The following is a 21,859-nucleotide window of genomic DNA, read 5'->3' on the forward strand; positions in this document are numbered from 1 at the left end:
CTAACCCCCTATGGAGATGAGGTTCTAGAGTTGGATGAGAAGGGAACGGAAATGATTTGAGGAGGCATAATCCCCCCCACCTGGGGAGGGAGGACAAGACTCTATCTATATCTCTTTCGTACTTGAGATTTCAGCTTCACAAAATCAATAATCAATAGGTTCATTCGGACTTGGGAAGTCAAGGGGAAAGATACATCAAAATTGCTTCACTTTTAATCATGAAAAGGTTTGAGGATTAATTGCCAGTGGAAAAGAAACAGAACTTATAGACAAATTTACATGATAAAAGAAAGAAACGAATTATCCAGCAAAGCTGAGGTTAAAGTCAGTACAGTTTCATTTTCACGTCGAAGACAGGAAATGCTGAGAGCTACATAGAGGCTTCTAGTGTTAGTGCAGACATCTGTGTTTTCCATTCTCCTTTGCCAGACCACAGTTCTCGCCGTTTCGGTTGATCCTGTGGAAAGAAGAAGCACAAAAACTAAGTGAGAGAAACGGAACTAAGCACTGCCACACACACAATCATATAGATGGTTAGTTAGAGCCTTCTGGTTCTCAGCAGTTCTCTAAGGATGAGGCTGCTAGACCCCAACGCCCTTTTGTCGACCTGAGTTGACCTTGGAGCCTATTTCCATCCTTGGTTGGTTGGTGACAGGGCGGGATCATACCAAGGACCTTGTTAATGAGAGCGGTTGGTATCTTGGAATGGGGGTTGCTAGCAACGGGCCCTTCTGCATAATGGCACGCTCGCCTCCTGATTAACTACAAGCCAACTTTTGTTTCCAGAGACGGTATTCTTCTCTTCCAGAGCTTTTACAGAGATCTGCTGCTTTCCTGGTTCCTATTATATTTACATTTCACTTCTATAACTAATTTAATCTGATCAAGATTCTATGTAGATCCTGCCAACTTTGCATCCATCATCTAGTTCAGCGGTTCTTAAACTTTGTGTTACCACGCCCCCTTTAAGAGTTGGTCCTTCCCTCGACGTCCCCCTTGCATCCATGAGTGCAATTTCCGCCCAGAGTGAAAGGAAAATAAAAAAAAAAGTATAAAGAGAAGTAGCTTCGAGGGATATGGAGGAAGGCACATAATCACAAAACATGGTGAAACCAATGAGTCTTAACTAGAGTAGTAGACTATAGGAAACTAACGTTATAAGGCGAGACTTTTGCATTTTTTCACAAACTTCTGAATCTTAGTTCCTCTCTTAGGACTTTCGCACCTCCCCTGGAAATTGCTAAAGCCCCTCCCCCTCCTAGAGGGGCACGTCTCCCAGTTTAAGAATTACTGATTTAGTTTTTCATCTACACTAACGAGTTTAACAAACACTTTCCTTAGAGTTCTCTCTGTCTTCAGTATTTGTGCCGAGATTCTTCTTTAAAAACTGTATTGCCAGCTAACACATCCCTTCCAGAAACCGTACCATCATCTTATGAATAATGATAATAATAGTAAGAAGAGTGATGTACTCTTAAGGAGGCAGGATGCAACCCAGAATTCCACACCATAAATACCACCCAGTCGAACTGGAGGACTGATGAAAAAAAGAAAAGAAATAATAATAATAATAATGATAATAATAATAATAATAATAATAATAATAATAAAATAATAATAATAATAATAATAATAATAATAATAATAATAATAATAATAATAATATCCACGAGATGTTTCCAGTCTCATTTCCTCCAGTCGCTTCAGACTTATCAAATAAACCACCACTTTCTCTGGACCCTACTTTTGCATCTAAATCACCAAGCTCAGCCACCCGATTTCATTCTACAGACTCTGCCAAGAGCGAAGTCCTACTTCCCAGAAACTTTCTCTCTTTTTGACTTTCATTCTTATTCATTCCTTTACTACAAATAGTTACTGGCAACTTCTCTGCTTCTGCAGAAACTTTCGCTCTTTGTCACTCTGGCATTTAAACTCATATGAAGGACGAAACATAAATTCAATTTCATAAGATTGAAAGAAAATATTCTTCAAACAAAAAGCAGCAGCTTCAGACCATTGCTTTGAAGGGATAATATACACAGGCACACACACATATTGTACAGAAATCAACTCTTCTCGTAATGTACCTAGCTTGCATCTTTCCCTAAAATATGAGTACTTCTCGTGATGATGAATGATACAAAATATATGCCACATGAACTACCCTGTATGAAGAACTTACTTCCATATTTCCATTTTTGAGGACCATTCAGGCCTTGTAATGATTCAGATGACCCTCATACTATACCTAATAGAGAGCAGCTGTTGCTAGTTCAGTCAAATCAGGGGAGTCAATCTTTCACTCTCATTCATCTTTTATCTAGTCTTGAGACCGGCTTAAGCGAGAGGTCTCCTCGCTGGCAATGCTATTTTAATTTCTTCATTGTACATTAAATTTTCATCTGCCTTTTGGGAAAAGGGTGTTTTCCTATTTGTTTATGATTTGCAAGTGAAAATCCTGAATTTAAAAAGTAAACAAAGAAGTGAAGGGAGAGAACTTTTGGTTGTGTCCCCAAGGGATAAATTGTAATACAATTATGGTATAAGAATTTAGCATCATAAGATTCTGAGCATTTTTCCACATAAGACATTTAAGACGACATACCTTCCATTTCAGTGCATCAGTGACTTCTTAGGGCCTAGTCCCTCCCCTAGGAGGAACCCTACTACCTCCTACAACTGGTGTACGTCCTGGGCGTCCTCCAGTTCCACCTGGGCTTGATGGTTTTTGAGTTTGACTTTGACTTCCTGGGGTTAATGGGCGTCCTCCACCTCCTGAGCCTCCAGCACTCACTGGTGGACCTGCTCCTGGCCTTCCACCAGTTCCCCCTGGGGATACACCAACTTGACGACGAACTCTCAGTTCCATCATTTCTCCCTGTAGCGTGAAAGGCCAGTCAGTGAGTAGTGAGTGATGACAATCATATAAATCTGATGACCAAAATCTATCCCAGAGGATTATGAACTCCTGATAACAAGTTAGGAGACACAAAGGAATCCAAAGTTCTGTGAGCTGAATTTTCACTGAAATTTAAAGCTGTAAAGTTAGTACATTACTGTTATACGGGGCTAGGGACAAGGTAATCCTCTCAGTTGGCAATTGGCAGAGGATTATTGAAGGTTATATAGTCACTAAAATCTTAGTAAATGGACTAAAGAAGAATAATAATAAATAGAAAACGAACTTTTATGTAACCAGACAATCTTCCTTCAGTATGGCAACGTTGCTAGGGCAAAGCCTCACCCTGAGCTCTGTTCTCTCTGATCCTCCTGTCACTGACAAAAGCTGGGTTACCCAAAGGAAATATACAAAAATTAAGCAATTTATGCTAACAGTGGGTGGCTTCAGAGCATAAAACATGAAAAATGGCACTCTCACTTACCTGCTTTAACTTTCTGATAATTGGTACAGTCCTTGTACAGAAAACTTACACTATATTAGTCAGTTCATACACCTACCAATTGGAAGTCTTATCAGCAGTAGCAATTCAAATCCCCAACACAGACACACATGCTCCCTCCATTCACCTCTGTCTTCCATGAACTCTTATTCGGCATGGAGATTACTTAAGACCCTTTTGTACCAATATTTCTCCCATCCCATTTTTCCAGCATTTTGTAGATCTTCCCTCCTCCAGTTGACTAAAACTTCCTGTTATCCGCCATTATCTCCACATGACTGATGCCACTTTTAGAAAAAAAAGATTCATTTTTTTTATCTATGTTGCCATTTTACCATATCTGTACATTGTACTTCCAAACTTGTCACCCTTCAAATTCTTTTTGTGTTCTGTATACACACAAATAGTCTCAACATTCCTTGCTTCACCAATCCTGTGCTACAGCCCTTCTGTAATGCCGCCATTATCATTTACATTTGCTTTCAAATACTTATCAATATCTCTCCTCCACAATCCACATTAACATTCAAGGCTCCCTTTTTTTAGCACTTTTTTCCCCACTTCAATACTTATGCCTCAGAGAAACTTCCTAATTCAGGCTCTCTGTACGACCAAATAGAAAAAAGATTCTTCTTAATATTCCGAGAAGAGATGTTGGTTCATACGAGCATTTGAGAGTAAATATCGAGGATAAGACAATACTGAAGAAGAGGTTGTTTGCTGGATTTAGGTATAAGGCAAGGAATAGTATCAGGATGTATGCCAAAGATCAGCCAGAAACTTTAACTGCAGTATTATAGAACAGAAGAAGAAGAAGACTCTTAAGGGAGGGAAATATGGAAGCAAATCGACTTGGAAAAATGGTAACACGAATGAAAGCGTGAATTAGTTCTCTGGAGAGGTTTAGTCTCATGTGGAAAAAATGGGGGACGGTAGTATATTTTACAGTGATGGAGAAAAGCCTTAATTAAGTGAGAGAGCAGAATGAAAATTGTAAACAGAAAATGGCAGTTTTAGGAAAAATAGATTGTACACAAGGTAGCGTATTCCAGCACCAATGTTTACTTATTCATGAAGTAAGCTCAAGAGAAGTCGGCCTATGCAGTAAGGAGGCTGATGAAATGAATTGTCCGAGCAACAGGTTCTTGGAGGGACTGAAAAGCAGCTGTTGAAACCACAGTTGTTTGAACAGCAGGAAACACAGGTTCAAAATGCATAGGAAATTTGTATAGATCGTTGGTTTATAAAACATGACTAATGACAAAAAAGGTAGGAGTGAACATAAACTATTCTCCTGGAAATAGGTTGTTTAGGTGGCATTCAAACACAAGGAAATCTGTGACAGCAAAATTGAGTAGTTTGTTTCATAAAACTGAAACTTGAGTAAGCATAAAAACCCCTCATAAGATATATCAGGTGCTAATGCTTTAAACACACACGCACACACACACAGAAACTGCAACTCGAGATGGAAGCTCAGATTGCTACAAGTTCGAGGGCTCCAACACGGAAATCAGTCCAGTGAGAGAAAGAGAATAGATGGAAATAATGCAAAGCTATTTCAAATAAAATTATAAAGTAAAAATAAAACAGACAAACTATCATATGTGACTTACACAGACCATAAAAAAAAAAAAAAATTGACTTGGTTTGAACTTCCACAATTCCCACAACTCGACCATATGACTTGGAAGAGCACTCTATATTATGGTCATATCTGGAACAAAACTCATAAAAATCTGCGCGATACTGAACAATGGAAAATTAAAGGTGAAACTACTAAAACTAACTGCAAATCTCTGACTACGTTGACTAGTCTGGAAAGAACAAGAAGTGAATGCAAAGTAATGGAAATACTCTTATGATAACATACTCTATCATAATAATAATTTCACCCAGACAAGAGTTTTTCAATGAAGTATCTCTGATAGTAAAAAAAAAAAACGATTCCTCGGAAAGGAGACTCGAAGAAGAGAAATATCAGATTTGAGCCACACCTGAAAAGTGCTCTGGGTTTTTAGGAGACTGACCTTTGCCTCAGAGGCGATGAGGCAGACGAGGACCGCCAAGACCACCAGAACCTTCATGGTTCGCCCGGAGGAGACTTGTGAGGAGGAAGCCATTGCTGCCAGTTGGCACAGTCGAACTCGAGCCCCCTTTTATACAGCGAAGGCAGTTCTGCATCGCCAATCAAGGACACATCAAAGTCATCGAATTCTAGTTTCATCCGAGTCAGGAAGCGCCAGATTAAATGTTTTGAAAGAAATGAGCGCAACTGCGAAGACTTCCTTTCATAACGATTTTATTTTCTAATATTTTTGTGTATTCACTTGTTTCCATGCTATTTGTCTTTTATTGTATTTATTAGTGTTTGTCTCATAAGAATTTATTGATTGATTTTCACTGCGTATTGCCGTCTGTCAGGTAATCGACAGACAGGAACTATGTTACTGTATTTGTATTCATGTGAAAACAAAATATATTCGCTTGCTCATACATTTTGTAAAGATATGTACGTCTATATTGCATGACATAAGGGTGAGAGAACCACATCTACTCGAGAATGACACTCTTAACATTATTTTATCTGATTTTGCTATGTTCTAGTACGTATTATCTGTGGTGCGGTTAGCACCGAAAAGATGGTTTTACACAAGGACGAAGTCTTTTGACATAAACGTCAATAGACGTTTTAGTAACGAAGTATAATTACTGTTTTAGTTATGATAATTCATTTGACCTTATACATATATATGAAATTGCTCTTGGTTAATGTATTGCGCTTATCACGTATGGTAAGAGTCGAAGGTGTTATTGGGTCTTGTTTGTGCCTCTCGCCAGAGAAGCCATTAGGAGAGGTCAAGAGATCGGGAAGGGAAAGGAAGGGTAGTAGTTCGCCCCTCTGATCGCTCCTTTGAGGGCCCTTCTAGGGTGTGTATGAATATGTGCGTAGTACACTGTATGGGCGTGATATCTGTGGGAAATTTGTCTCACTCAGTGGAAAGATTGAAGGAATATACTCTACAAAATGACGAGGGCAATGCCTTCCACTGAGTGGTCTTTGGAAATACAATAAATTGTATGAAACGGGCGGTTAAGCAATCAATTCTTCTGTGCGCATAACGTGTTTTCAGACTTGTGTCAGAAAATTCAAAGGATTAATAATTGCTTTGTAAGTTTAAGTAGGCTAGTTAAATTCAGGTAAGAGTAATTTAGGTAACTGCAATTAATCTAATGAGGACTATGAATAGATTAACCCAAGGCCATAAAATTCCCAGGGCAGTTCAGTTTGGTCCCGGAATTCAATTAAGTTTCGACCCGGTTATAGTAAAATTAAGGTAAACTAATCCCAAATAGTAATGCTAAGTAAACAGACAGACCTAACTTTGACTACATTTTCTACTACGCCCATGTAATTATATAAACCCCTGTAAAATTGTTCAATGTGAGTCTGTGCCTAATTAATTCTCACAAACTCCAATATTACAATAGCCTAACTACGTAAAAGGGCTCAAAATTTAGTTATGGTAAAGAAAACAGCGCATTACGTCTTAAATAAGTAAGTTAAACGTTAATAGACGAAACCGCTTCCTAACAAATGACCGTTGGCTGAAATCAGCCGTCCAATCATGGCGGACTAGCCTTTGTGGAAAATTGGTATGTTGACCTACCTTTAAGTTAGCCCAATTTGGACACACACCTCTTAATTAATAATAATAATAATAATATGCTTTATTTCAGCTCAGGGCCATATACATGGAATATGCAAAATACAGACAGTAACATACACAATCTAGAAACATGAGACATGATAAAAAAAGAAAATGAATAATCGGCACTTATCCACAAAATAGCTGAGATAGCATAAAAGCTAGTAATCATAATACTGGTAATAACAGTAATAATATTGGTGAGGAAAAAAATATGCATTGAGAGTAATAACAGTTAGTGCACATATTATATAACTTGAATTTCAACTAGAGAACTAGAGACCTTAGGTGGTTACAGTAGTCAGGTCCAGAGGGCTAAATACGAAAATTGAATGTAGAAAAAAAACTTTTAACTTGATAGTAATTACAGTAATAATGAAAAATTAAAATATCAGCAATAAATGTAATTATGACAAAATCTGTATATGACATTCTGCCAATACAGAGATTAACCCTTTAACGCCGAATGGACGAATTAAACGTCGAGTCAAAATCTCCCCCGATTGCCGAATGGACGTACCATACGTCGTCTCAAAAAAGTTTTTTTAAAAATTCGCGGAAAAATACTTATAGGCCTACCAGCCGAAAACTTTTGAATCATGCGCCTTGGGGGATGCTGGGAGTTCACGGATCAAGGTGTTGTTTTGTTTTGATGCGTGACCCAAGTGCGCAGGCGCGAAATGCCTTCTTCTCGCCCCAGCCAGCATCAGCGACGCACCGTTCGAGAGCGATCTTTTATCGGAACCACGTTTTTCTGAGCTTGTGCGAGACTTTGAACATTTGTGTTGATACAGGACGTTCATAGAGATGTCTGGACGTCGTACAAAACGCGAAAGGCACGTTTTACCCGTCGGAAGGGAACGTGTTAGGAGAGTTTTGGACCTGGATGCTGGGGAAGGAACAAGCACCCAACCTGACCTTGCTCCTCAACGCCGTTCTGTGCGACCACATGTCGATGAAAGTGCTTCTCAAGTGTCTCATTTGCCGTTAGTAACCCCTAGGAAGCATCGGGCCGTCCTTAGGGGCATTCGTAGGAATTTGGGAGGGCTCCAACAAAGGGACATTGATGAATATTTATCAGAGCTCGATCGAGAGTATGTGGCAAGTCCTCATTTTGATGGTGGATGGTCGTCAAGTGATGAGGACATAACCTATCAGATGAAAGTGATGACGACGAATATTTGCCCCCAATGTCCGTTCGAGGGTCACATCCCGAAGTGAATTAGAGTTCAGTAGTTTCAGTGCGTATGAGGGGGAATCTGAGGAGGGGGATGATGAAGAGTTTAGTTCAAGTTTTCGCGCCGATGAGGATGATAACAGAAAGCGAAGGCTTGAGTGAGGGAGATGGGCCAGTGAGGGGGTCTCGTGTTCGTAGTCGTACCCGCGCATGCGCACGGGCACGCAGAAGGTCGGATAGTCGAGCGAGCAGCCAAGGTGAATCTCGGTCGTCCGAAAGCGGAGGATGGACAGAGACCCCACACCACCTACCATGCATCCGCATTCGCGGCAAAATCCTGGAGCCTCACCATACCTGTTCCCCTGACTCCTCTTGGGTTTCCGTTCAGCTTTTCCTTACGCGGGAATTGCTGGAGTACCTGTAGCAGAGACGGCGGACTACGCCAGGTACTGCCGTGATGAATTGCGCACGACATTGTCGTATTATTGGCGGGGTTGCAACCTCCCTGACATGGCGCATTTTTTGGGGCTCCACGTTTTTTTTGGATTGTTGCCTGCTTCCGACGTCAGGATATATTGGAGGCGTAATTTTTTCTTGGGTACGCCCAATGTGCCCAGCGTTATGCCCCGTGATACTTTCCTGGCGTTGGACAGATATTTCAACGCCTTCAACCGAAGGGCCATACCCCGGAATAACTCTGATCGCCTCATTTTAGTGCGCCCAGTGTTGGATTATATCCGTGAACGCTGTGTAACTCTCGTGATTCCTGGAAAGAACCTTTCATTGGATGAGGGGATGATGCCTTACAAAGGACGTCTAAGCATCAAAGTGTTAAAAATAACCCCAAGAAGCCGAAGAAAATTATGGCGTGAAACTTTTTTTTAATTACCTCGCTGGCCAACACTGGGCTACGTCGTGGGACTTTTTCGGTGTTATTCCAGGTGTCTTTCTTCCACGTTTGGGCGTGACCTCGTTTTCGGGCTTGGGTGATCGTTTCCGTAACCAGGGATACACATTTTTATGGATAATTATTTATAACTCGGTATTCCCTGGCCCAGGAACTGTATGAAGCAGGTATTCACGTCAGTGGTACCCTTCGGTTGGTGCGTGGGGCCCCGAATTCCCTCAAGCGGTTCGCTAGCCATCCGCAACATCTGTTGGAAGGGTGTCCGACTCGTCCCCATGATTTCGACAAGCCATGAACCTGTCCAAGAGGAGATCGTGCAGCGGAAGAAGACACGTCGACAGGGCCGAGTTGTGTATGAGGAGTTTCGTTTAGACCGCCCTACCGTCATTGGGCACTACAACAGGCACATGGAGGAGTTGATCTCTTTGATCAGCTCATCCAATATTATCCCTTCGCCAGGAGAACCAGGAGGTGGACACAAAAGCTCCTCAATACATCCTTCAGTTGGCCCTCCAAAATGCCTACATACTGTACTGTGGGTACCGCGGTAACAATCTTCCGAGGTTGTCCCACATACAGTAGCCGGGAATGCCCTCATCAACTTTAATCCCGAGGAGTGGCCTTCCATCACTGCCCCCCTGCCCCGAGCTGTAGATCTCCCCGTACAGGAAAGGGCAGACCTAAGGGGTGCCTACTTCGGTCATAGAGGTGCCAACGCCCCTGCTGCCACGCCCCTGTGCTGCCCGACGCCCCTGCTGCCCACGCCCCTGCTGCCCAGCTGCTGCTGCCCACGCCCCTGCTGCGCCGCCGCCCCCAGCTGCCGACGCCCCTGCTGCTGACTGCTGCCGCTGCTGCCGCCGCTGCTGCCGCCGCCCCTGCTGCCGCCCCCGCCCGCACCACCCTTCTCGTCGGGTAGTGGACCCTCCGTGTCGGCTGATGCCAGGGGATCACACACTGGATCTCCTTGAAGGGCGCAGGCAGAAACGGTGCCGGGTGTGCCATAATGAATGGCAGAAGGAGAGACACCCGGTTCTTCTGTCGCACCTGCAAGATAGCTCTATGCAGGTTCGGGGAGTGTGACCGCAAATACCACAGTGCGGTCTTCTATTAGAGTGCGACACAGTGGCCAGGGCGGGCAGTCAGGGGAGGGCTCACAACGGGACCGCGCCCCTAGCCCAGCAGCCGTCAAGGGCGCGCGTCTCCCTCCTCCACCACCCCTGTACCTCGTCATGTCGAGAGGAAAAAAATGCAAAGACTCTTCAATGGAGGATGGGAGAAAACAAGAATAGAACGAAGAGGTTCAGGATTAGGAGTAGGGTATTCTGCATTTGTTTTTATATTTATTTTTTCATTTGATTATTTCAAGTTGTTTATATCTCCAATATCTATGCATGAATACGATATTTCATTGTATGCAAAAAGAAAAGTGTCACCTGGCATTCCTTTTTTTATTTATGTTTATCGTACCAGAAATCGGAAAATGTAAAATAAATAAAAGAACCGCCACATTATATAGTTATATAATATATATATATATTATCTTATATATATATATATATATATATATATTATATTAATATCATAATAATATCTATTTATATCATATATATATATATATCATATATATATTATATATATAATATATCTAAATCCTATATATTATATCTAAAGATTATATATATATATACTAATTAATAGATTATATATAGATATATATAATATATTATATATATTAATATATCTAATAGATATATATATATCTATCATATATATATATAGATAATCTAGATATAGATATCTATATATATATATATATATAAATATTAATAATTATATATCTATATCTATTTATATATATATATATAGATTATATATATATAGATTATATATATCTATATATATCTTCATATATAATAGATATATATATATATAATATATCATATATAGAGTATAATATATTATATATCTATTTATATAGTATATCTATATAGATCATCTATATACTTGGATGAATATACGTGATATATATAATATATGATATTATGATATCTCTATATATTATATCTATATATAAATAATATATAATATTATATAATATTATATATATAGCATATCTATATATAAGATATATATAGATTATATATATATAATATATATAATATATATATTATATTATATTATATCTAGCTATATATATATATCTATATAGATATCATATATATCTTATCTATATATATAATATATATATATAATAAATATAAATATATAGATATCTATATAGATAATATACTATAATAGATATATATATATACTATATATATAGTAATATATAAATCTTTATTTTTTTTGTTTTATGTTTGGGTATTTTTTGGGTAAGCAAAATACATCAACAGTCTCGTAATCTTCAGTCATTTATTCCTTCATTTTGAACCAAATCCCAAAGGCTCTAGAAACAATTTATGTGATTTATGGTGAATTTTTGAAAAAAAATTAATTTTTATTTTTCTTTTCCTTCCCTCCGCGCGCCGCTTCGCGGCACGAAAAAAACTACCGAAATTGTGTAACATCGCGATTCATCCTTAATATTTGCTCCTTTCCATATTAAGCCGTTTTTATAGAAGTTTCTCATATATTCAAAATGTGCGCGAATTCATTGAAAAATATATAAAAAAAAAATAATTGAAATGTTGTAAGCTTTTCTCATTTCTGAAATATTCGGGCATATAAAATCACGAATAATTTGTGGGAAAAAGAAAAAACTACGGTACGGGTCAAAATTTTGACAGCAACAGCAAATATGGTTCAAAAAACGTAATTGTAACGCTAAAACAAACTTCTTCACTGCCATAGTAATTTTCAGTTATTTATCTTCATTTTGAAACAAATCAAAATTCTAAGTCTTAAAGAAACAATATTGTGAAATTTATGGTGAATTTTTTGAAAAAATATTTTTCTTGTTCCCTCCGCGCGCCGCTTCGCGGCCGAAAATCTCCGAAATGGTGTACATCGCGTTATCCTAATATTTTTCTCCCTTTCCATATTAGCCGTTTTTATTAGAGTTTCATATATCAAAACTGTGCGCAATTTTCATGAAAAAATACAATAAAAACTTGATTTGAATTTTGTTGTAGCTTTTCTTTTCATTTCTGAAAATATCGGGTCATAATAAATCACGATGATTGGGAAAAAAACTACATACGGTCAACTTTTGACGCAACAGAAATGGCTCAAAAAACGTAAATTGTAAGCCTAAAACCTTACTTAAAGACTAGTAATCTTCAGTTATTTCTCTTCATTTTGAAACAAATTCGAAGTCTCTAGAACAATATTGTGATTTATGGGTGAAATTATTAAAAAAAAAACAAATATTGTTTTTTCCCTCCTGAGCGCCGCGTTCGCGGCCGGAAAAACTCCAGAAATGTGTACATCCGCGGTTTTATCCTAATATTTGCTCCTTTCCAATTATTAGCCGTTTTATAAAGTTTTTATTATCAACCAAAAATGTGCGCAAATTTTATGAAGAATACAATAAAAAACATAATTGAATGTTGTAGCTTTTCTCATCTCTAAAAAATATGTGCATATAAAAAAACTATATATATAAAAATTTCGACATTCGGTACAAAAAAAAAAAAAAAAAAAACTTTCAACTCGTCCGAAATGGTCGAAATTTGCAACCCCAATTTTTTCCCCCCTTTTAAAATTCTGTCAAAACTCTTTACAGTATCGTAATATTCAATCATTTTTATTCATTTTTGGAAAACAACAATTGGAAGTTTCTAGGAACAATATTTAAATTTACGGTGAATTTTTGAAAAATAATATTTTTTTTACGTCCGGCGTCGTTACGAATTCGTTCTCATTTTGTTTTTTGGATAATATTTTTCCGGTGTTGCTTTTTATTGTTTTACAATGATTATTTAATCAAAATGATTGCAAATTAAGATTTGCCCAATTTAGTGTATACAATACAACGAAAAAAAAAAACCGTTCGCTTATTCTTTCACCGTTTTTGTTTTTTGCACAGCGGGATTTTTAATACAATTATGTAATGGAATTTTTTTTTTTTTTCGCTACCATATATCGCCATTATTTACATATGATAAATAATTATTATTTTTCATTTCTGATGATTGCATACTAAACTTTCAGGCAAATGACAAAAAAAAAGGAGCCAAAAATGAAACTCTTAATTTTCTTTAAAACTAAAGACGCGCTGGTGATTTTTTGGAAAAATAAAAATTATTTTTCCGCTTCCGCGCTCCACTCAAAACCGGCTCCGGCATTCGGGGGAGTTTTTTTATTTTTACCCGCTTTCTGGCGTTTTAAGGGTTAAGTCCAATTTAGGGACAAAGGCCTCATTTTCCCATCTTTCCAACAATTTAGATTTCTTCTTGCTTCCCTCCTTAGGATGCTTTGTATGAGCGAGTTGCTGATGGTTTTCCTCACTTAGGACCGTTAAGGGTTAACAGACCTTGAACAACTAGTTCCCCTAACAATGATTTTTAAATTGTCCCAGGTGGGTTTTCTATGAACATTCTGTGTGGCGGCCAGTGGTCGCCGGGGGAGTGTTTGTGATGCGTCTTCTCATGGTCTCTTGGGTATAGTTCGTCCAGAGGGAACACACCCATAGGATACTGTAGCAGTACGCACCGGAAGAGCAGCAGTTTGTTCACGTCTCAGTGACAGAAGGCAAACCCCTTCCTTGACAATCATGTTTGCCAGGTGCCAAACATAGTTTTACGACGCCTCTGTTTCAATGTCTGCCGTATCTTTTAGTCGTCGGTGATGATGTGACCCAAATACTGGATATTCGTGGCACAAATTCCAGCCAATGGTTTCCGATGGAAAAAGTTTGTGGTGGTTCCTGCATTATGGCTTAAGCCGATCTCTGGGAGCAGCGAGGGGGGGGGATTGCACTGGGTCCTTGGTTTCATTGTAGGATTATATCAAATTCCCTCTGCATATTGGCGGCAAGTGGTCGATGCAAGTCGTTGGAGACCTTGCTTGCTGATGGGGCAAATCAGAACCATATCAACGGACGTAACAGAGGTTGTTTATAGTTTTTCGTTCATTGATGGGTGCATCTGATTGGGAGTGAGTTCAGTTTGACATTCAACGGCAATTCTGTGATATACGTATTAAACAGGTATGGAGAGAGAATGCCCCCTTGCCGAAGCCAAGTTTAAGGAAGCCGAAAGGTTTGTAACGATTCATAAGTTTACCCCATTTTGAACCACGTAATTAACTGTGTGGGGAGAACCAGCAGTGTAAAATGCCAATTAGAATACAGGGGTGTGCCCCGTTTTTATGCCAGCTTCAGGTAGTTTTACTCTTCTCATCTTAGCCTTTCCTTCCATCATTTACAAAAACAAAGGAAAACAGGTGAGAGGCTGATGATAGGTAGTAGTTTCAGCAATTCTTTCAGTATGTAGATGTAGGTGTCGGTTGGAGTGGTTTTGCTTTAAAACCTAACTGGTTGTCAGCGGTTGTGTAGAAAGGGGTGAAGTGTTCACTAGAAGAACCGACTCAAGTATCTTCGAAGTGCGGATCGTTGTGATTGCAATCGGCCGGTAGTTTTGCCCCAGTAGTCAGCTTCATTCCTTTAGCTTGATTTTTGATTAATGGTATCAAGTGAACTATAGTAGGGAGTCTGGAAGAAAACCGGTGAATTATGCAACGCATTGAATAGGGCAGCTAGCAAAATGTTAATTAATCCGGATGGGCACGAATTTGGGAAGGCCTCTGCAGGAAGACCATCACTGCCAGGCAAGTTTATTATTAGGTAGGCTGTTTTAATGGCATCGCTAGGTGTTACCTGGCGTCAATACGGTCTTTAAAATTAAAATGAAATTGAACGTTGTCAGTAAGGGAGGTCATCTACATCCCGTTCGGGTGAATTCTTGATCATTGTTATGCAATTCAGGAATATTGTTGAATGTGATCGCCCACATACTTGCGATAAGCTTCGTCCTCCGAACTGCTTCCCACTACTCTTGTGGATCGCTTTTTAGTTTTTGGGATTTAAGGACTGGATATCTTTCCAATAAGACGAGGATAATCAACCAGATTCTAGAGTTTCTAGGACATTGCATTCATTGGCTCTTAGTTTTTTTTCATTTAAACTATACTTAAGGGCAAGTTTGAACTGCACTTCGTCCGCCTGTCTCATTAGAAATAAGTAGTGTGCCCTTCCCTGGGGCTTACCATTTGTTGCCTCCACAGTTAAAAAACATTTCTCCGTGAGTATGTATACAGCTTCTTTAACCCAAGTTCATTCCATACCAGGTATATTACAAGGAATTACCTTTGGACGAAATCTATAGGCAGTCCTGCCCAAAGCAAGCATAGCGGGGATTAATGGTTCGAATAGAATTCATTGAGATCCCTCCTGTTGTGGTGGTCAGTTTCATAACAATTTGTGTTAAGTACCAAAAAGGTAAGGCCGTTTCTGGCCAGTTGAACTATTGACCATACAACCTGGTTTCTGTGGTCAGCCCTAAAGTTATCTGGTTTTTCTGTTTGGTTTTTTTAAAAAAAAAAACAAAAATCCCAGGTTTAGCTGCAGGTGGGCGATCAGTTAGGGGGTTCACGGTAGGGAGGGATGGGGTACTGAATGATACCTGTAATGGGATGTGATCGTAGCCCGTTGCAAGATCATGGCGAATATTATAGGTCATAATAGAATCATGAAGTTGTGGAGATGTGATGCAGTGGTTCAGCCAGGAGGTTGTAATTGCGTCCGCTCTAATATGTACATATGAATACGAGGAGTTAGGTAGGAGCATTACATCACTAATTTGGAGAGCATGATTTTGACAGAAGCGAGTAAGTTCATTATAAAATTGTTTTGTGGGGTGAGAATTAAGGTCCCCGATTATACAAATATGATCAGCAGGAGAATCATGAATAATTCTGTGTAACTCCCCTAGGATCATACAGAAATGATCAAAATTATTGTTATTTTCCCATGGCATATAAACATTAATGATTAGGATTTTAGAGTTCCCTACTGTCACTTGAAGCCCCAGCAATCTGTCACTCCTGTAGGTCATCACCTTTATCATATTGTCTAACGATTTGTGCCACAGGAAAGAAAGGCCCCCTTTCGGGTGACCGGCTATGATTTGATCTGTAACTTGCATCGATGAAGTCGAGAAGGTTCTGAAGTCTTCATGAATTGAATCGCAGATTGCAAGGTCATGTGGCCAGAGGAGCGTTTCTTGCAATGCAATGATGCCTTTGAAGTTCTTGCAGAACATGTTTAGGAGAGGAGTGTTCCGCTTGAGGCCAAAAATATTCCAAGAGATTATGTTTAATGTATCCATGGCTACTCTCGAAGATGGGAGATGAATACGCTGATCATTTGGGTGGATGGGGGGTTAGCCAGGGGGAGTGGGCAGTCACTCGCCGTGGGCGGTTGGCTGGAACTTGTGGTGGAAATGACCCTGGTTGGGGTGTCAGTAAGTTCCCCAGGGGGTGGTTGATCCCGGATTAGTAAAACAAATATAAATAGATAAAAAAAATTAAAATAAAAAAATAAAGAAAAATTTAGGAAGAAAACTTAAAAATCTGAAGAATAAGGGAATAAAGAGAATATAATTGGATAAAAAAACAGAGAGAGAGAGAGAGAGAGGGCGTCGGGAGGGGAGGGGTGGCGCCGGAAGAGGCGGGACATGAATCTCTTCGCCAGGACACCTTATGCAGCCATTGCAAGAGAGTAATCTTGAAATGTCCCTTTCAATGGTTGTTCCGATAATTTTATCAACATTTTCTGTAAGCTATCGTTCATTAACCATCAGCCAGTATACAATATGCCATCTTTTCCATTTCATTATTGGTAACTGGTTGGGCAACACAGTCCGGATTCTATGATTAATAGAGAAACATAAATATATAATAAAGATTAATACAATAAAAAAGACAGTTCAGTAGGGAAACTGAACACACGATAACATTCTATTGTTATGTCGAATATAATGATCAAGCCGCTCAACACAGTGCCGTATTGCAATGTTCTTTTCGTTCTAGGCTTTTGGCTATATTGCTAGCGAAAGGTTATACACATCACACAGGCAGTAAGATGCTACTCAATCGGTATTCCTTGTATGTTAAGAAAAAATCTTTGTTATCTCCAAAGTTTGTTGAATGAAACAGTCATCATATAGAAAATGGCGCAGTGTATTCAAGAATCAGGAAAATTGTGTCCAAGTTTATCTTGTGAAATGCATGGAATCGGTGTGTGTTGGCGAAGGAGAATTCGAATTTTATTCCTAAGTGACTACGTTTACTCCAGTGATTTTTCTTTCAAAGTAACATGTGTAAAGTGTTGTGCTGAAGTGAAGTGGTTTTGTGTAATTTTTCATCATAAAGCCACTGAGCTTCCGCATATTTTAGCATTTCAGGAAAACACTTCAATATATACATTCATACTCAACCACTGTCACTGGGTTACTGTTTCTCAAACAGTCAAACTTTCTTTTGAAAGACATGGTGACACTTTGATGACATCATAATCTTCTACACTGATATGAGACATTGCATTTTTGCTAATGTTACTTAAACTTTAGGGCACACACATTAATTATCAGGAAAAGCGAGAAGAAAATTTAAATTATATTTGATTAACTAATAGTTGAAATGTAATGATTTGTGAAAAGCTAGATGTGATACAAAAATATAACTCTAACGTGATTACTTAGTGAGCTTAGGCTCATCTGTAAAATGTTTAACTGGTACCAAACAATCGATTTACAGTATTTCCTAATGATTTTTATTGCTTTGAGGTTTTACTTAATAATAATGCCTGTACTGTCGCATTAGGAGACCACACCGTTAAAGATATGAATGATGAGGATGAACACGAGTCTTATTTAAATGAAGACAGTCATGAGACAATTGCTATGAAATGTTCATCATGTAAGAATTGTCTAGTCTGCTGTTACCAGATACTCAGTAGGTACAACTTTTTAACTGATGCCTATCATATAACTGGTCTAGCATACAAGTATCCCCTGACCTTGTCAATTACTCATGTTTCTTGTGAGAGAAGTTTTTTCTCCCTTGAAATTCATAAAAAAAATCGTCTAAGAAGCAGACTACTCTCACAGAACACTTCCAGGAGTTTATGCTAATGACAGTAGAGAGGGCATATTAATGTCTCTCGATAATGATTTAATAATTGACAGAGCTGCATCGTGTGTGTGTGTGTGTATGTGTGTGTCCAGCCTACTTCCCATCAAATGTATGCTTTCATTTCAAGTTATACCTCCCCACTTCTATTTAGCTCCAACTTCAAGTGGGCCGGTCAACATCAAAAGTCCTGGGCCGAAATTTAGTCCCAGTCCGTCCCTGGTTGCAGATAAGGATTCGGATAGGATATGGGTTAGGATAGGTACAAACAGGAAAGGAGATCATACAAACCAATTATCTTAAGGGTTATTAATTTCTAAAACCCTGCACTACGTAATAACTCAGACGAAGTTTATGAAAACAAGTTGTCGTCCGTCTACCGTGAACAAGGCCTCAAAACCCCCCGCTCGGCCTATCGCAACCCCAAAAAAAGCCTATGCCAGGTCAATGGTTCTTATCACTCCCTAAATCAATTAAATCATTTCTTAACTATTTTGAAGGGGCAGATAAATCTATTTATTAAATCCATCTATCGAATATTTTAAATGTTAAGTAAAATTATTCAGGGTATTCAAAATATAATATTAAAATTTCTGCAGAGCTTATACTAAAGAAAATGGGGTAGTGTTATTTGTAGCGCTTAGCAGTGACTTTGTTAAAGTTCGAACATGGATATGTACAATATAAATTTACAATAATATCGCCCAAAATTGTATTGACACACACCACCAATTAATTCACTACATATAATTAATACGTTGAAACTGCACTTTTATGTTTGTTTTGAATTTATTTTTGACAACGAACTTGATAATTATTGTAGTTTTTTTATGTTCATGAAAACCTTGTAAGGGAAGGGGGAGGGGGATGGAAGGTTGAAGGGGAGGGAGATGGAAAGGGAGGAGGATGGAAGAGGGAACGCGTGGAAGAGGGATGGGACAGGGGATAGGAGAGGGGAGGGGATGAGGATGGGAGGAAGATGGAAGAGAGAAGGAAAGGGGAAGTGGGTGGAAGATGGTCCCAGTGTTCGGCCTTTGGCCTAAACTCTACATATTCCATTTCATTCCACATATATGACCTCGCTCTCGTCATGAAGACACTCCTGAGTAGCCTTTTCCATTCCATTCCAAAAAACAAAACAAAAAAGACCTCGCTGTTGTCATGGAGTCTCTCCTGAGTAACTTTGCGAAACTCCCGGAAGCGCTGGCCTTGGGAAGGAGTCAGGAATGAGCCGTGTACTGTGCATGTCTACTACACATCCTCTTGTTGATAAGGAAAAGATTGGCAGACCACGTAATTGTTTCCTCCAGAACGCAATCTTCGTGGAATCAGCGTCGCGAATTTCACCCGAGACTTCCTTCCTTCATAACGGCTAATGCTACTGCATTGATGCGTCGACTTTTTTTATGTTGGGATACTGTTGGGGTAGGCTCCTTAGGGGGGTCAGTGCACCTCATGTGGTGCACTGAAGGCATTACGAGAGGTTCTTAGCATTGCACCTTCGGCCCCTAGCTGTAACCCCTTTCATTCCTTTAACTGTACCTCCGTTCATATTCCCTTTCCTCTCTCTTACTTCCCACCCTCTCAAACAATTGTTTCATAATGCAACTGCTTTGAAGTTTTCCTCCTGTTACACATTTCAGACCTTCTTACTCTCAATTTCCCTTGCAGGGCTGAATGGCCTCATAGGTCCCAGCATTGGCCTCTGGCTTAAATTCTAAATGCCAATCTATTCTGTTGGGTGTAGGAAATCTATGACCAAAGGCGAGGATTGTTCTTCTCTCTTCTTCTATTACAATAATAATGGGGTTTATTAATTATCTGCCAGATCCTTCTCTGGTGATTTGAATACTCGTATGTCTAGGACGATCTCCTCATCATTGTTCCCTTCACTATAAGAAGTAATGTGATCACAAGAGCCAAACTTTTCCCGTTGATGATAACAATAGTAATGATAATAAAAAACATCCTCATAGTCCACACGAGTCTTCAAATGGAGAAAACAAGTCCACAGTTATGTAAATGACATATATTTAAATCTAGAACTTTAAGGATAGCTTTTCTGTGAATCTGTTCGATTCCCCCTTTGCAATCTGGCAGATTGAAAAGGGGAACCGAACAGATTCCCGAAAGCTATCCTTAAAGTTCTAGATTTAAATATATGTATATTTACATAACTTTGGACTTGTTTCTCCAATAATAATATAATAATAATAATAATAATAATAATAATAATAATAATAATAATAATAATAATAATAATATAATAATTACTATTATTATTATTATTATTATTATTATTATTATTATTATTATTATTATTATTATTATTATTCATTATATTATTATTATTCCTTGAGAAGCTTCGAAAATATACCTTGAGAAATGCGTGAACAAAAGAACCACAAGAGATGAGGGTCGGGGGTGTACGCAAGTGCTCCGAACAGCCGCCTGTTCGATGCATGGATCCCCCTCCCCCCCCCCCCCCCCCGAAAAAAAAAGGAGATACCCTCATGGCCACCAAGGGCACAGAAAGCGTTGCTTTCCAGTAACATCATCTTGTGCCTGTCGGACCTGTGTCGGATTCCGGTCTCCCCAGGAGATTGATTAGTCAGTCACTAATTATTCAACCCCCGTAGGGTGGGAGGTAGTGCCGTCAGTGCACCTCATTCGGTGCGATGTAGGCATTACTTAAGGTTCTTTGCAGCGTCCCTTCGACCCCCTAGCTGCAACTACTTTCATCATTCCTTTTACTGTGCCTCCGTTCATATTCTCTTTCTTCCATCTTTCTGCCCACCCTCCCCTAACAATTGTTTCATAGTTCAACTGGCTTTGAGGTTTTCCTCCTGTTAACCTCTCAAAACCTTTTACTGTTCTTTTCCGTTTCAACAAACGCTGAATGGCCTTAGCTGCCCCAGTGCTTGGCATAATGCCAAAATCTAGATATAATACAATAATATTCAGCTTCTCATTGATTGATTGATTACGTCTATTAAAACTGGCGTCACGGCACCTAGGTTCTTGACGCCGTAGTAGACTTAAATAGAAAACTAAAAACAAATAGACAAGTTTAAAAACAATTCATTTAGAAATATCTAGAAAGATATATGTATATAATAATCATACTTGTTCGGATATATTGTCAACACTAATTTACTTCAATATGTATATTCTAAATTTTGAATAAGCTCACACTTTTCACTTCATAGAAGCCATAAAATAATGTCCTTCAAGATCAAATGTCAGAGGAAAATGTGAATATTTTATGGATATTTTAGAATTTCTTGCTAAAGTAATCTTCGCTTATTGTCATTGAAGTATTCAAATTTTCCTCTGAACTTTGACCTTCAATGATATCAATAATTTGGTGTCCGCTACTTTCATCGCAGTAATTTCATCGTGGTAATTTTATCGCATGGTAATTGCATGTCATACATTTTAACCGCATTATAATTACATTGCAAAATATGACATCGTCAGTAAGGTTTCTTTCACCACACAATGCCAAAAAATCAATGACTTTGCCTCA

At 38.9% G+C, this 21,859-nt stretch overlaps 1 long non-coding RNA gene across 1 annotated transcript; it reads right to left on the reverse strand.

Moving 5' to 3' along the window:
* Positions 1-200: 200 nt before the first annotated feature.
* LOC135203531 (uncharacterized) lies at positions 201-5,561 on the reverse strand. Its single transcript, XR_010311949.1, has 3 exons — positions 5,435-5,561; positions 2,609-2,881; positions 201-457 (listed from the first exon to the last, which is right to left on the reverse strand). It is a non-coding gene; the product is annotated as an uncharacterized LOC135203531 (long non-coding RNA).
* Positions 5,562-21,859: the final 16,298 nt, after the last annotated feature.

This window comes from Macrobrachium nipponense, chromosome 36 (genome assembly GCF_015104395.2).
Source record: "Macrobrachium nipponense isolate FS-2020 chromosome 36, ASM1510439v2, whole genome shotgun sequence".
NCBI classification, from domain to species: Eukaryota; Metazoa; Arthropoda; class Malacostraca; order Decapoda; family Palaemonidae; genus Macrobrachium; species Macrobrachium nipponense.